This window comes from Maniola hyperantus, chromosome 28 (genome assembly GCF_902806685.2).
Source record: "Maniola hyperantus chromosome 28, iAphHyp1.2, whole genome shotgun sequence".
Classification (NCBI taxonomy): Eukaryota; Metazoa; Arthropoda; class Insecta; order Lepidoptera; family Nymphalidae; genus Maniola; species Maniola hyperantus.
In genome coordinates this window covers 2,635,328-2,649,137 of record NC_048563.1, presented here as the reverse complement: position 1 = coordinate 2,649,137, position 13,810 = coordinate 2,635,328, and the positions used below count along the sequence as shown (strand labels likewise).

Here is a 13,810-nt window from a genome sequence, read left to right as displayed (position 1 = left end):
TAAAAATAAATAAAAATCTGTTTTAGAATGTCAGGTGAAGACCTATCATATGATACCCCACTTGATATAGTCACTCACTTCGAAAGTTGAAAATATTAATTATTAGTTCATGACCACAATTTAATTTTTTTTGTGTGATCTAACCCTAAATTCACGGTTTTCAGATTTTTCCCCAAATGTCAGCTATAAGATCTACCTACCTGCCAAATTTCATGATTCTAGGTCAACGGGAAGTACCCTGTAGGTTTCTTGACAGACAGACGGACAGACAGACAGACAGACAACAAAGTGATCCTATAAGGGTTCCGTTTTTCCTTTTAAGGTACGGAACCCTAAAAATGTAAGTACTTATAGGTAATATTTCGATATACCTATTGATATCATAAATGATCGTCGCCAGTCTACTACTAAACACGGGTTTCGGTTTGGTCATAGTCTATCACGCTGGACAATTGCGGATTGGCAGACTTTACACCCCTATCCGAACATTACGGAGAATTCTCAGGCATGCAGGTTTCTTCACGATGTTTTTCTTCATCGTTAAAGCAAGTGATATTTAGTTGCTTAGAATGCACATAACTCGGAAAAGTTAGAGGTGCGTGCCCGGGATCGAACCCCCGACCTCCGATTAGGAGGTGGATGTGTTAACCACTAGACTATCACGGCTTCGGCAGACAACTGGCACACCGCATAGCCATAATCGTAGGTTAACGCGTCACGCCCTTACAGTCACGATTTAGTATATCAGTACCCTTATTATAAATGCGAAAGTGTGTTTGTTTGTTGGTTTGTCCTTCAAACACGTCGCAACGGTGCGGCGGATTGACGTGATTTTTTGCATGGGTATAGATAAAGACCCGGAGAGTGACATAGGCTACTTTTTATCCCGGAAAATCAAAGAGTTCCCTTGGGATTTTTGAAAAACCTAATTCCACGCGGACGAAGTCGCGGGCATCAGTACACAATAAATTATGTTTATACCTTTCAGTCCATACTATCCTCCATTCTAATATTACAAATGCGAAAGTGTGTCTGTCTGTCTGTCTGTTACCAGGCTGCAGCTGTATCTCATGAACCGTGATAGACAGTTGAATGCCGCTATAACAAAAATTAATAAAAAAATTAAAATTAAAATTAAAAAAAAAAAAAAAATTATAATTTTAACAATTTTTGTAAGTATGTTTATGTTAGTTTGTACTCGTAGTTTAATTAGTGTAATTGGCTTTATGGCCGTTCTAATTAAATAATAAATAAATAATAATAATAATAATAACAACAAATACTAAAAAAACACAATAAAATAAATATTTAAAGGGGCTCCCATACAACAAACGTGATTTTTTGCTCGTTGATCGTTTGACATAGGTCCAGCAGTGGACGTCTATCGATTGATGATGATGATGATGAGCGTTTGATAGATAATAGTACGGAACTCTTCGTCCGCGTGGACTACACAAATTTCAAAACCCTATTTCACCCCCTTAGGGGTTGAACTATCAAAAATCCTTACTTAGCGGATGCCTACGTCATAATAGCTATCTGCATGCCAAGTTTCGGCCCGATCCGTCCAGTAGTTTGAGCTGTGCGTTGTTAGATCAGTCAGTCAGTCACCTTATCCTTTTATATATTTAGATATCGGCATCCACACGGACGAAGTCGCGACAAAAAATGTACATAGTCAGTAGGTATACAACATAGTACGACTACGTAGCAGTATAGTAAAACTAGTATGTATGTACATAACATATAATGGCCCACACATTAACAAGGTAAGGACATTTGATGTTTTCAAATCACCACTTGGTCACGGGCGAATGCGATATTAGAGATCCGTAATAATCTAAATATATAAGAGGAAAAAGTGACTGACTGATCTATCAACGCACAGCTCAAACTACTGGACGGATCGGGCTGAAATTTGGCATGCAGATAGCTATTATGACGTAGGCATCCGCTAAGAAAGGATTTTTGAAAATTCAACTCCTAAGGGGATGAAATAAGGGTTTGAAATTTTGTAGTCCACGCGGACGAAGTCGCGAGCATAAGCTAGTAATAAATAAATAAATAAACATTTATATCGCTGAAAATAAATAATGCAGAAGTGGCAGTGGGCAGGTCATGTCTGTCGTAGAGGCGATGGCCGTTGGAGCCGGAAAGTCCTTGAGTGGAGACCGCGTTTAAGCAAGCGTAGTGTGGGACGCCCTCCAGCACGATGGACCAACGATATCCTAGAATGACATCCTAGATACAGATAACCTAGTTAGGAGTCAGATCTACCACCCACGCAAATGGCCAACTTGTAAACTTTTAGAGTTTCCTGGTTTATTAAGTACTAGCTTATGCTCGCGATTTCGTCCGCGTGGACTATACAAATTTCAAACCCCTATTTCACTCCCTTAGGGGTTGAATTTTCAAAAATCCTTTCTTAGCGGATGCCTACGTCATAATATCTATCTGCATGCCAAATTTCAGCCCGATCCGTCGAATAGTTTGAGCTGTGCGTTGATAGATCAGTCAGTCAATCAGTCAGTCACCTTTTCCTTTTATATATTTAGATTAAGGATCGATAAGGCCGCCTTTGCATGCTACAGCTATTAGATGAAGATCCTTGTATGTTCTTTTTATGTTTACTTTGTGTTGTGTGCAATAAATAAATAAATAGATATACAGAGGCTGGCGGGAAGTGGCTGGATGAGGAAGGCTGAGGACTGGGTAAGGTGGCGCTCTTTAGGGAAGGCCTACGTTCGGAGAATGAAAGTCTTAGACGACTTTTGGTCCAAGAAAATCATGAATACCAGGAGGTCGATTTCTTAAAACCTGCATCAATCATTATTACTATCTCACATGTTGTGAATGGCTGAATTTGTGCTATACATGTTGCAACAATGCATTTTAGCCAATAGTGAGCGAGTGTCAACCAATCAGAGGAGATTGCGTTCGCGACATTGTAGCTGTCATTCTACCACGATCGTGCAGCAGGGTGCATTGGTTATTTCACAGAGTTTTTCAATAGTATTTTGAGTACGGAACCTTTGACTTCAAAAGCGTTTCACGCAAAACAAGTATGTAAGGTTATTCGCAATTTCACTATTGGATCAAGTTGATCGTGTTCGAGTATCTATGGCATTTCGAGGATAAAGGTATGCGTACATTATGATTTATTTAAAACTATCTGATAATACATTTTTTCCGGTTTATTAAAAACAGCTGGCGTGGATTTTGGTCTTCGAAATCCCGTGTGAACTCTTTGATTTTTCGGGATAAAAAGTAGGCTATGTCACTCTCCAGGCTTTTATCTATACCCATGCCAAAAATCACGACGATCCGTTGCTCGGTTGCTCCGTTGGGACCTGATTGAATGACAAACCAACAATAGGGGATTGAATGACAAACCAAAAATAGGGGTGCCAGTCAGGTAACCTCCCAGTGTGCCTGGGTGCTGCTGGTCCCTTTTGGATGCATCGGGCATCCGAGGGGAAGAGCAGTATTCGGGCCGATGCACCCCGGTAACATGGCTAATAATCTCTCTTCGGGGATATTGTTAGCCATAGCCAATGGCCTGGCAGGGGGGAGGTTTCTCCGCGTGTCCCTCTGACTAGCAGAGGGCACAGTGGACGAGGCGGAGGATGGGGCGCGGGCAACGTGCGCGAAGTCTGCAGTTGTCGCCCGTTGGGTCCCTGGGTCGGGAGGCGCCCGCATTTCATCGGTGCGCCTCGGACGCGCGGTGTGGGGACCTCGTGAGCGGGGTCCCCGGTAGAGGGTCCGCCTCGGCGGATGTCGCTGGCTGGGTCGCGGTGGTTTGCTCCGGCGTTCCCATGACCCAGTCACCAGGCGACGCGCTGAAGCGCCGCTGGGTTTTAGTGGGTATTTCGGTCGCCTCTCGGCCGACGAGTCCCACATACCTTCCCTCCAGTTGGTTGGCTGGCTGGTTAGCTGGCTGGCTTCCAGGAGGGGGGGATGCGTAAACGCATTTCCCAGCGTTAAAAAAAACATACCAATAAAACAAACACACTATCGCATTTATAATATGGGTAGTGATACTCAAGTAGGAATTTAGTGTACACCTTTTAGCAGTTTCTAGTCCTAGATTAATCCCACGTACTAATATAGACACTATAGATGGAATTTAGTTTTTTTACGAAATCGGAGCAAACTTTCTAATATGCACTTGCCTTAAATGGATATCTCTACATACATCTCTACCTATAATGCAATCAACAAATCACTACACACTGTGAAGCCAGTCCGCCGCGTATGTCTGTTTGCAAGTGCTAATCTCAAAAACTGGTCAAGTATAGGTACGTGTTAGAAGTTAGAACACGCATGATAAGGTACGGTTAGGTTAGGTTAGGTTAGATGATAAGGTACGTTATAGGGGTCTTGGGCTGCAGTAATAAAATGATGTGATGTTTTGTATAGTGGTAGTTTATGGGGCTAGAATTCATTATTAAAGAGAATAATTTAAAAAAAAACATTTTTTATTTATTTTAAAAATAATTAATTACTAACGTCACGCTGTACGGAAAGCGATTAATGACGTCACAAGGCGTAAACGACAAATACATAGTTTTAAATTTTTTAACATAAAAAATATTATCCCGCAGAAATTACTCTATTTTTATGTTCAAAATTGGAAAAATTGTCGTTTACGGATTGTGACGTTATTATTCACCTTATGTACAGCGTGACTTGGTAAAAATAAATAAAAATCATAATTTTTTAAATTATTCTCTTTAATAACGAATTCTAGCCCCATAAACTACCGCTATACAAAAAATCACGTCATTTTATTTCCAAGACCCTATTGGCGACTAGGTAGACAAACTCTTCTAGTCTCTATGGAGACACCTGAATCATATCGCAACAGAGATAAAATACTTCGAAGTATTTCCTAATGAATGGACAATAGCTAATTTCTGTAAGCTATGTAGAAATTGTTTTCAAAACACTTTACTACTTACATTATTATAATCACGTTTTCTCATCTATGTATCTCTAACTTGCTTATCGAGCACGCTTGTTTTTAAGGTTCCGTACCTCAAAAGGAAAAACGGAACCCTTATAAGATCACTTCGTTGTCTGTCTGTCCGTCAAGAAACCTATAGGGCACTTCCCGTTGACCTAGAAACATGGGTAAACTGTGGAGTCAACTCCCTTCGGCGGTGTTCCCATTGGGTTATTCAAGGGGCGGACCAACAAATTCCTGAAAGGCCGGCAACGCATTGGTGGTTACTCTGGTACTGCAAATGTTCATGGGCGGCGGTAATCACTTAACATCAGCTGTTCGGTTTGCTCGCCATTTTTATTTTTAAAAAAAGGTAGGTAGGTAGCTAGCTAGCATAAGTTAAGGAATAAATTCGAAAACCGTGCATTTGTGGTTAAATCACAAAAATTATTAAAATACTAGCAGTCGCCTGCGACTTCGTCCGCGTAAAATTTCTGGTTTCTTATGAGATCTGAAATTTTCCCGCTCACTTACCTACTCACTCAGTCTCACCCTAAGGCACAGAACCCAGAATAACTAAATGCCAATTTAAATGCTAACTTCAAAAACATAGGACTTTCATACAACCTTCGACCCCCCCCCCCCTTTCCCACCCTTAGGGGGGATGTTCTCAAAACCGTTTCTTAGCTGACACCTACGTCCTAGAAAGAACCTACCTTCCAAATTTCAAGTTTGTAGGCTTAATAGTTCCTGAGATTTCGTGATTAGTCAGTGAGTGAGTGGTATTTCTCTTTTATTATATTTAGATGTTTTGGACTAATAATAATTAGTATTTTCAACTTTCAAAGTAAGATAACTATACCAAGTAGGGTATCATATGAAAGGGCTTTACCTGTACATTTTAAAACAGATTTTTATGCATAATTCCTGCCAGATCCTTCTTTCCACGCACGTGCAAACTGTGGAACCAACTCCCATCCGCGGTGTTCCCACTAGATTATAACATGGGGTTATTCAAGGGGCGGACCAACAAATTCCTAGAAGGCCGGCAACGCATCGGCGGCTCCTCTGGTGCTGCAAATGTTCATGGGCGGCGGTAATCACTTAACATCAGGTGACCCGCCTGCTCGTTTGCTCGCTATATCTATTAAAAAAAAAAAAAGTTTTTGATATATTGTGCAGAATGTCGAAAAAATACCACTGCACTACGGAACCCTCAGTGCGCGAGTCTGACTCGACTTGACCGGTTTTATCATTTACAGGTGCTTGTGATCTCATCCAATGTTAAGTGTCTTTTTTTAATCCGATACAATCATTGAACTACCTACTCTTTAGAGTTCCAAACCCGAAGGGTGCCAACGGGACCCTATTACTAAGCCTCCGCTGTCCGTCCGTCTGTCTGTCTGTCAGCAGGCTGTATCTCGTGAACAGTAATAGGTAGAGTCGAAATCGCAGAATGTGTATTTCTAATTCTTCACCCCCTTAGGGGTCGAATTTTCAAAAATCCTTTCTTAGCGGATGCCTACGTCATAATAGCTATCTGCATGCCAAATTTCAGCCCGATCCGTCCAGTAGTTTGAGCTGTGTGTTGATAGATCAGTCAGTCAGTCAGTCAGTCAGTTACCTTTTCCTTTTATATATCGTCGATTCAGGAGCAAACCGCGAGTTCCCTGTTGTTGATCACTAAGTTTGCGAATCAGTAGGCTGGACAACCCACCACCTCCCATGGCCCCACCAACCTCGGGGGTAAATGGGGCCGAAACGCGGGAGGGCGCCCGTTTCGGCCCATAAAACCGCGACAAAAGACGCCCTAAGCACGTCCTTAACGATCCTGACGATCAAATCATGATCGACAATGCTCCCTATCTCGTAGAGCTACACAAATCAACCTCTTTACAGCGTCTTCGCCGGCGAAGACGAGGTCCCCGATTTCTAACGTCACCCGGACGTGGACTCGCGCTACGATCTCGGGGGCGTACGGACCATAGAGCAGAAACAAAGAGGAGTTGGCCTAAGCAACTGTGCACTGTGATTTTCAACTAGGTCCTGACGTCATCACTGTGGGCGGGGCCTTAGTTAGTATGCTGTCTGCGTTCGTCAGGTTCACATAATATATTGAGACTCGTATTATCGGTGTGTTTTCGCGTTTTTAAGAACAAAAGGATGAAGTGTTGTGTTTTATCGTGTCAAAGTTATTCAGACAGACGTTCTGATGCTATGAATGGTATCACATTTCATTTGTAAGTAATTTTATACGTAATTATTAAAATAGTTCTAGATTATTGACATCTAGTGTGAGATAGCTGAACTATGTAGTGACATCAATATATCGATGTTAGGTCGCTAAGCGAGTAGTTTTGCTACTAACCCGCAGATGGAAAATTGAGAAGTGGGCGGCGTTCCACAACCCCTCACCCCGCAAAATGTCACTCGATATTTCATAGGGAAATCTTAATACAACATCTCCTCTTTGTTTCTGCTCTATGGTACGGACTAACCAGTAGTCCAACAACTCCACCCATCCCAACGTCATCCTGAGCCGTGGTCCGAGCCTCACAGGAGGTGCCCTTAGGAGGACGTTGCCCCCCGACCTCTCGAATTATTTCTTCGAGCCCTAGGGCTCACCCCCAGGCGGAGCTTCGCCCTCCCCCCCCCCCCCCCCCCCCCCGTGACGCTGCAGTGGCCAGTAGGGCCTACGCAGCATAGTCAATCCGAAACAACACAAAAAAAAGAAGGGCGCCCGTTCGGTACTTGCTCGGTGGCTCTTTCTTGACTCCCTCCAAGTTCTTTCTATCCCTTCCTTGTCCCTTTGAGTCTTAAGTCAGAAGGCTAAGTAATTCGAGTTTCATACAGCAGATAAACATTGGGGACGATTCTCTTGTACACATTGGGGCCGATTCTTTTGTACACAATCTCTAAACTAAATTAAATTAACAGGGCTAAATCTAATGCTATCCTTTTCCGCAAACAACATTATGAAAGGGATAGCAATATATTTAGACGTGCCATTTTAGTTTAGTTTAGAGATTGTGTACAACGGAATTAGCGACAATGGGGCCGATTCTCTAGTACACAATCTCTAAACTAAACTAAATTAACAGGTCTAAATCTAGTGCTTTCCTTTTCCGCAAGCAACATTATGAAAGGGATAGCAATAGATTTAGACGTGATATTTTAGTTTAGTTTAGAGATTGTGTACAAAGGAATTAGCTACAATGTCTAAACTAAACTAAAATGACGTCTAAATCTATTGCTATCCCTGTCATAGTGCTGCTTGCGGAAAAGGATAGCACTAGATTTTGACCTGTTAATTTAGTTTAGTTTAGAGAATGTGTATAAGAGAATCAGCCCTAATGTAATTGCAAAACATAACATACCAATACCCGAACGGCGCGCGGCGGCGGCGGCGTGCTGGTCACCGCTGAACCAATGCATGTAAATTAATTCATTGAACGACGAAAACTTGATTCGGACGACCTTATGCAGTGTCGATCTATTTGATTTTATTAATTGACAGGCCAAGAGGCGCAAATATGAAAACCTCGATGGGAGCTTCGTATTCGTGCCTTTTGGTGTGGAGACCTTGGGGCCGTGGGGCCCGGGGGCTCGAGCTCTTTTTGAAGAAATTGCGAAAAGAGTTATCGAGTCAATAGAATAGAATAGAATAGAATAGAATAAATTTTATTGCATTAACTGTGTAGGTACATTAGGTGTTATACTTGTTATAAAGTTCTAACAGTTTGCCACTTTGTGGCGTGCAATACTTTACATACAATATTTTTAAATATTACAATTTTTAACTATTTTGTTTACTAAACTAAAAAACACATCCTAGGTACTTACATTCTACACTTACATCAATAATTTTCATAAAAATACTCATTAATATTATAAAAGGCCTTACTAATTAACCAATTTCTTAATTTATTTTTAAACATATTGCCTTCTGTTTTTTTAATATTGAGTGGTAAATGATTAAAAATTTTAACACCAAATGCAAATGCGCTTTTTGAGAAAGTGTAGCAGTTATTTCAACCGGGGACCCGAGAGCTGGCAGCTACCTTGGTCAAAGAATTAGTTAGGCCATCCAAAGGGGTAAAGCTGCCAGCATCTTGGGTACAATGCCTCGCTGCGGTGGTCTCGACGAGCTTTTAGATTTAATTTAATTTATTTTAGTTTTAATTTAATGTTGTTTTTTTTTAGATTTAAGTTTGTTAATAGTTTATTTATCGACAAACTGAATTTAATAATGATTTTAATAATTCTTTCTATTGACTTTCCAAAACTATTTAATTCCAGATTAGCCCAAAGTCAGTGCTTGATCGCAGTGGCGTGCACAGGAGTTCAAGCCAGGGTATGCATTTAGGTATGAACTTATTTTACGGCAGGTTATAATGAAAAATAAGCATTGATTTATTACAATGAGGGTAAGCAGTGCGTTTATGCTTCTATGAGCTGCACGCCACTGCTTGACCGCGATCTTACCCGCGCGGGGTGATAACGTAAATCGTTGCAGTAGCGACAGCAGTAGCAATGCGATAGTTCATTTGCTGTCTCTCTTCTTATTTTGCTTTGTGGCTATTGCTGCCTCTCTTTAGCCGGACGTTTGACAGCAATAATCGCGAGCTTTACGCCTGTCGCGAGATAGGTAATCACCAGTGGCGTGCACAGGTTTGAAGCCAGGGTAGGCATTAGTTAGCTAGCAACCTGTTTATTGGCAGGTCATAATGAAAAATATGCATTGAGCTATTACTACTGGGGTAAGCAGTGCATGTTTGCCTCTATGACCTGCACGCCCCTGGTAATCGCCCCCCGGTGATAGGTTTTAAGCCCCGACCCAAAAAGAGGGGTGTAATAAGTTTGACGGTTTATAATATAATATTTATTTATTTAAACAACTCAGTACAGTAATCAACTCTCTGGAATCCTGACCCCTAAACTAGGAAATCCCGTGACGTTGACGTGTGTATCTGTTTGTTTGTGAATCATTTTTTTATTTCTTACAAGCTTATGCTCGCGACACTCGCTCGCGTGGACTACACAAATTTCAAAGCCCTATTTCACCCCCTTAGGGGTTGAATTTTCAAAAATCCTTTCTTAGCAGATGCCTACGTCATAATAGCATGCCCCTTTGGTTTCAATACGGCATCGTACCGGAACTCTAAATCGCTTGGCGGCGCGGAAGCCTCCCAAAAGACCAGACCAGAAATTATAAAATTCCAAACCCTGCCAAGAATCGAACCCGGGACCTCCCAACTCCTACTCACGATTATAATATTATGTTACATACTTACGTGATTCTTCGCGTTATATACCTACTGTAGATTATTTCTTTTAAGTAATTAGTTAATAGGTATCTTCGTTGCAGATAGGCACCGAGGACAAACCTCTGTGGTTTTTTCGGTGTTTTTAGTTTAAGCTTTTATTTGTATGTATTTTTATTTGATAATAAATTAAAAAAAAAAAAAAAAACTGAACTTATATAGATCTCAATCCTCAACCTAAGTTCAAACGATAATAATTGGCCATCCTTTAAACTTAGTTAATGAGACTGCATTATCATTTCTTATCAAGTGAAGTTTTGATTTGAGTATTTCGTTACAATTTTTAGGGTTCCGTACCTAAATATCGTAAAAACGTAACCCTTATAGGATCACTTAGTTGTCTGTCTGTCCGTCTGTCTGTCAAGAAACCTACAGGGTGCTTCCCGTTGACCTAGAATCATGAAATTTGGCAGGTAGGTAGATCTTATAGCTGACATTTGGGGAAAAATCTGAAAACCGCGAATTTAGGGTTAGATCACACAAAAAAAATTAAATTGTGGTCATGAAGTAATAATTAGTATTTTCATATTTTCAACTTTCGAAGTGAGTGACTATATCAAGTGGGGTATCATATGAAAGGTCTTCACCTGTACATTCTAAAACAGATTTTTATTTATTTTTATGCATCATAGTTTTTGAATTGTCGTGCAAAATGTCGAAAAAATACGACAGTAGTACGGAACCCTCATTGCGCGAGCCTGACTCGAACTTGGCCGGATTTTTGTATATAAAAGTATTTAACTAATAAAATGGTCTTGATTACTGATGACTACGTTGTAATTTAGAAAATAAAATTCATAGATATTTTCAAATTTATCACCAAAAAACATTTTGCGCTACATTTTCCCCCCTTTAAATATGACACATATTCATAACTCAAGTTCAAAGTAAAGTGTGTCATTTTTAACAATTATTATCTAGGAATTCACATAGTTTCCGGTTGTAAAACGATTTTACTATTTACTCATTACTCCATAACACATAAGTCATAACATCAAACACGCCGCCATAGATAGGCAAGTGTCGAAAAGCTAGATAAGCTCTGTTTTGAACTTCCAGTTATAAGTCCCGCAAATTGCTATTGCGCTGGAACCATGTCTCATTAAAATCGAAATGACGTCATTTTGACGTCAGCCGAAATAAAAATAAACCATCAGCTCGAAACTTCAGTCTAGTGCTGACGTCACTAAAATGGCGGCCACGCGCATTATCAATTTGCGGGACTTATATTTGCTTAGGTCTAGGTTTTTTAGCAGTAGCAGTAGTACTAGTATTCATTTGAAAAACCACTAAAAGTTTTATCCAATATATATTAAGAGCCTCAATAGCTCAACCGGTAAAGGAGTGGACTGAAAACCGAAAGGTCGACGGTTCAAACCCCGCCCGTTGCACTATTGTCGTACCTACTCCTAGCACAAGCCTGACGCTTAATTGGAGAGGAAAGGGGAATATTAGTCATTTAACATGGCTAATATTCTTTTTAAAAATAAAAATAAAATATCCATCCATATTATTAAACTAGCTTATCCTCGCGACTTCGTGCGCGTGAACTGCACTTTCAAACCAATATTTTTTTTTTTTATTTTTTTTATTTATTATTAACATACAAGAAAATTTACATATAATAGGTAGTACGCATTGTAAAAAAACCACAGAGGTTTGACCCTCAATGCGTAGGTACGTCTGCGCATTACATCATGCCTACTTTGTCAAAAAACAAAATTAGAAATAAGAAAATTAGAATTACTATATTATAATATACTAACTTAATGTTAAAAACAAAGAACATATAATATTTTACCCCCTTAGGGATAAAATTTTCAAAAATCCTTATTCCTCCAATTTCCTTCCTTCCTTTCCAAAATGTCTTAGCAGATGTCTACGTCATAATAGCTATCTGCATGCAAAGTTTCAGCCCAATCCGTCGAGTAGTTTGAGCTATGCGTTGACAGATCAGTCAGTCGGCTCGTCCTTTTATTATGGGTACTGATTTCATGTGTACAATTCTGTTGGTGGTTCTGGGCCACGTGACGTGGGCCACGTCCCAGTCCCTGTTGGTCGTTCCGACGCATCGGGCATGAGTTATGCACGTTTTACTGGAAGTGACGTCTAATAGGATAATAGGACGTATAAGAACGGATATTCTATTTCGATGAACTCTTTGTTCTAAGCCAGAATGGCGATTTTAGAAGGTAGTCCGATCTTTACCCATGAACGTCCGATTTTTCCCAAGGTTTTAAAATTTTATTCATATTTTGAACACCCGATAAACAGTAGTTGTTTCATTTATAACTACATGGAACAGATTCTATCTGTAGCTTATTTATTAACAAATAATTTTCACTATAATTTATTGTGCAAACTATTGTAACTTTCGTGCAAAATAAATTTGGCCAACATCTTCCAAACACAACGAAAAACTGCCCGAACTTACCCCAACGCACCTTATTTCTTTAGGGCGTTGCAATGCAATGATACAATGGAAAATAAACACTTAGGCAAGGAAACTTAGGTGCGGTTTGGGTAACGCCTAAAGTTAACAAATTGAAAGATTAGTTATTAGCTGTTACACTAACCCACTGCGTCCAACTGTGATTCATCATCATCGTCATGATCAACCCATCGCCGGCTCACTGCAGAGCACGGGACTCCTCTCAGAGTGAGAAGGGTTTTGGCTATAATAACCACGCTGGTAAAGTGCGGATTGGCAATCTTCACCCACCTTTGAGAACATTATGGAGAACTCTCAGGCATGCAGGATTCCTCACGATGTTTTCCTTCACCGTTAAAGCAAGTGATATTTAATTAATTAAACGCACATAACTCCAAAAAGTTAGGGGTGCGTGCCCGGTAGCAGGCGGACGCCCTAACCACTATAGTCACATTTTAAACTCAGTCGTCGAGTTGTCTGTCTGTTTCGCTCGCACTTACAGGTCGTAGGTAAGCGCGAGCGAAACAGACAGATAACTCGACGACTCAGTTTAAAATGCGTGACTATATGTACCTACTATAGTAGACTATATTATCACAACTATGATTAGTGCTTCTATTGGGGTCGGGGGTTCGTTACCGGACACGCACCTCTAACTTTTCAGGGTTATGTGCATTTTAAACAATAAAATATCACTGAAGGAAAACATCGTGAGGAAACCTGCATGCCTGAGAGTTCTCTAATGTCTCTCAATGTGGACAATATGTTATAATAATTAAGTAATGAAAAATAATTAAGTGATTATTGTTAAGTAGGTAATTAAGTAGTTATAATATTTTTATTGTATAAGGTTAATTTATGATGTATTAGGTTAACTATTATCGAATTAGGGAAATCATCATCATAATCAACCTATCTCACTACAGAGAACGGGTCTCCTCTCTATGAGAAGGTTTTAGAGGCCATAGTTTTAAAGGCCATAGTCCACCACGCTGGTGCCGATTTTTTTCGTGCTAACGGTTTCGTGCTCGAGTCCGACTCGCACTTCGCCGATTTTCTCATATTATATTGTGGTTTTGTTCTAGTCACGAAAAAGTTACGCCTTAAACA

The 13,810-nt window shown here is 40.2% G+C and overlaps 1 protein-coding gene across 5 annotated transcripts in view; it reads right to left on the bottom strand.

The window, feature by feature from the left end:
- PAPLA1 (Phosphatidic Acid Phospholipase A1) overlaps positions 1–13,810 on the bottom strand; it is a 109,617-nt gene that overhangs the window by 34,666 nt on the left and 61,141 nt on the right. The gene's annotated exons all lie outside the window — the stretch shown is intronic.